A 4,162-nucleotide genomic window follows, 5' to 3' on the forward strand; every position below is an offset into this window, starting at 1 on the left:
AAAAAAAAAAAAGTTAAAACAACAGAAATAACAGGTGGATGGTGCCTGAAAAACAACATCCAGGACTGACCTTTGTCCTCTATGTGCATGCACACCTACACACACACCTGCATGCACACCTGCACACACCTGCATGCACACCTGCACACAACACCTGCATGTGTACCTGCATGCGCACCTGCACACACACCTGCACACAAGCATAAAATCCAGCTATAGGATCTTTACCAAAACAGAATACAGAACGCGTGAAAGAGTACTGTGCTGAAGAAAATAGACCCAAAGAAAATATTAAGATAAAGCTGGGTTAGTGGTAGTGGTAGTGGCACATGCCTTTGATCTTGGCATTTGGGAGGCAGAGGCAGGTGGATCTCTGTGAGTTTGAGACCAGCCTAATCTATAAAGTGAGTTCAATGACAACCAGGCTGCACACAGAGAAATCCTGTCTGGGAAAACACAAACAAAAATATAAAGCTGATGTAGAAATATTAAAATCCAACAGAGCCTGGTGTGGTGACACACGCCTTTAATCCCAGCACTTGGGAGGCAGAGGCAAGCAGATTTCTGTTTGAGGCCAGCCTGGTCTTCTGAGTGAGTTCCAGGACAGCCAGGGCTACACAGAGAAACCCTGTCTCAAATAAAATAAAATAAAATCCAACAGACATATGTAGCCTTTTAATACCTTTGGTAGGATTGGCAAGATAATTCATTGAATAATGTCACCTAGTCAAGCCCAACAAGCTGAAATTCTGGGGACCCACAAGGTAGAGAGAGAGGAGACCTGACTCCCTTAAGTTGTCCTCTGACCTCCACATGTGTACTGTGTCATATACATGCCCCCCACTCATTATCCACACACATGAATCCTAATAATAAGCACAACATTTCTTTTTTTTTTAAGATTTATTTATTATATGTAAGTACACTGTAGCTGTCTTCAGACACTCCAGAAGAGGGAGTCAGATCTTGTTAACGATGGTTGTGAGCCACCATGTGGTTGCTGGGATTTGAACTCAGGACCCCTGGAAGAGCAGTCGGGTGCTTTTACCTGCTGAGCCACCTCACCAGCCCCACAACATTTCTTAAATGTGTATATATGAGTATGATTTGATTTTGTTTGTTTGTTTGTTTGTTTTTGAGACAGGGTCTCTTTGTATAGCCCTGGCTGTCCTGGAACTCGCTTTGTAGACCAGGCTAGCCTCAAACTCGGAAATCTGCCTGCCTCTGCCTCCCAATTGCCACCACTGTCTGGCCATATATGGGTGTCTTGTCAGCATGCTTGTGCACACATGCATGCCTGGTGTCCTAGGAAGCCAGAAGAAGGCGTTGGATTCCCCAGGGCTAGAGTTATTTAAAAAAAAAAAAAAGATTTATCGTTCTTCCTGCATGTATGCCTGCAGCCTGGAAGAAGGTATCAAACCTCATTATAGATGGTTATGAACCCCCATGAGGTTACTGGGAATTGAACTCAGGACCTGTAGAAGAGCAGCCAGTTCTCTTAACCCCTGAGCCATCTCTCCAGCCCCAAGTTATAGACAGTTGTGAACTGTGTATATATTAGTGTTGAAGATTGAACCCGGGTCACTTGTAAGAGCAGCCAGTGTTCTTAACCATGGAACGAACCATCTCTCTAGCTCCCTAAAACAAAAAAGGTTTTTAAGCTTATTCCTGGAGAACTAGAATACATTTTAAAAAACAATACACTTTCCTAAAAACTCTTTATGTTTAGGATGTTTAGGTGATATATGTGACCACAGGCTGGCCTTAAGCACTGTGGGGAGGAGGGGGTCTCTTCAGAGCATCTTATCTCTTGCCCCAGATAAACAGATGTAGGAGCTTGAGGATTTGAACTTCGGTCTTCATGCTTGCATGGCAAGTGCTTTATTCATCGATCCATCTTCCTCACCCAGTTTCTTGGGCTTCTGTGGTGTTCTGGTCCCAGCAGGCTCTAGGTGCCAGAACAGCCGGGATCTGTTGAGAACAGAACTTAACCCAGGAGCACAAAGCTCAAAAGTTCAGCACCAGGGACAGCTCCGTCTGCTTCATGGCAGGCTACTGAGTTTGGAAACTGGGTGATGCTCCGGGAGACAAAGCATTGGGTTAATCCTAGAGCCCATTAGTCTGACCTCCCAGGTTTGCACGAGAAGAAACCTAGGAAAACAGAAATAATTTTGCCAAGATTACATAGCAATTCAGCTGACAGAGGCGGGGCTCCAAGCCTTCTTACTACTTTGAACTTCTTAAAAGCTCTCAGACACCCCATGACAAGGTAACACAGCCAGAGCTTGAACCAAGGTCTCCCAAATGAAAATTGAATGGTCTTGGGAATAAAAAGGAGACAGATTTTGTAGATTTTGTAAAATTTATTTTATGTTTAAAGCTTTTATAGCGCTCTTAACAGTTGAAACATCTCTTCATTCCCATAGTACATACTCTTAACCACTGAGCCATCTCTTTAGTCCCCAAGCATAGAATTTAAAGGACCATAAAAATACATCTAAACACAGAATTAGGATTCAAGGTCTGGTGCTGAACTTCCTACAAGGCAGAACAGAGGCCAGGTAGAGGTAAAAGGTAGGGCTGATGAACCTTGGTGCATGAAAGGCTATGAGGGTCCCCTGACTGGAGGCCCTTAAGACCTCTCAAGCCAAGCAGTGGTGGTGGCACACGCCTTTAATCCCAGCACTTGGGAGGCAGAGGCAGGCAGATTTCTGAGTTTGAGGCCAGCCTGTTTACAAAGTCAGTTCCAGGACAGCCAGGGCTACACAGAGAAACCCTGTGTCGAAAAACCAAAAAAAAAAAAAAAAAAAAAAAAAGTAAACAAAACAAAATCGGGAAGAAATGACTCATGCTTATTAATCCCAGCACTCAAGATACTGAGGCAGGAGGATTTCAATTTTAAAGCCAGTATGGACCATAACAGGTTACCAGGCCATAGAAGGCTCCCAAACTGACTCCATGATGAAAGTACCACTTGGCTGTAAAACTCAGCACATAGACGCATCAGTTGCCTAATCTAAAACAAAGGCCTAACCCATCACAAACTGTAGTCTCTAAATGTACTAACCTTGCTTTTGGGCTTCTGTAGTTTTGCTTCTGGCTAACTGTTCTGGTTAATTGAAGTATGCCAACCCAGCAGGTGGTTTTTGTGCTTAAAAGCACACCCTGAAAAAGGCTGGGGGCTACACTGGGATCCTCAACACCCTGCATAGTTTCTGGCCTGCTTAATAAAGACTTTCTATTGGCATAAACCCATGTTCAAGCAGTCTTCTCTGGTGAATACCCCATAACATGAACTATATATATTGAGTCCCAGCTCATTCTGTATCAAGAAGAAAAAAGGAAAAAGAAAAGAAGGAAGACAAAAGAGCTCAACCCACATAACAGAAAGGTTCTCAACATATGAAAAACTTTTAGATGTCAGGCGACTGGCGCATACACCTTAATTCCAGCAGGAGGCCAAGACAGGAGAATTCCAAGTTTGAAGTCAGGCAGGGCAAAGTTAAGAAATCCTGCCTAGCCGGGCGTTGGTGGCCCACACCTTTAATCCTAGCACTCGGGAGGCAGAGGCAGGCGGATTTCTGAGTTTGAGGTCAGCCTGGTCTACAGAGTGAGTTCCAGGACAGCCAGGGCTACACAGAGAAACCCTGTCTCGAAAAAAAAAACAAAAACAAAAACAAAGGAAAAAGAAAAAAAAAGAAATCCTGCCTATAAATTAACTACTTTAACTATAATAAAGTCTGGGCTTTGCTTCTGTGTATTGTGTGTCAACCATGTTATCTTTGAGAAGGATGGAACACCAGTCACCAAGACCAATTAAATCATTTTCTGCTTTGTCTTTCACCCGTAGCAAAAGAAGTCTCCAGCCACTCACTCAGGGCGGCTCGGGGGAGGAGTCGGCTCTCGGTGGCCACGCCCCACGGCAGGGCGGAGCATGCAAATAGGCTGGAGATCATGCTTCTGCGGGGGAGAAATGCAGGAGTCCCACATGCATATGAAATTTCTCATGAAACCTGAAGAGCGTACAAAGTTTGTAGCAGAGTCCAGTGCTTTTCTTAGGGGAAGTGGAGGAGCACAGGAAGGAGACAGTTAAGTCGACGCTCACCACGAGTTAAAGTGGGACAAAGAAAGGATCACACCGTCCATGGCACCTGCTTCCGGT

Source organism: Mus pahari, chromosome 14 (genome assembly GCF_900095145.1).
Source record: "Mus pahari chromosome 14, PAHARI_EIJ_v1.1, whole genome shotgun sequence".
NCBI classification, from domain to species: Eukaryota; Metazoa; Chordata; class Mammalia; order Rodentia; family Muridae; genus Mus; species Mus pahari.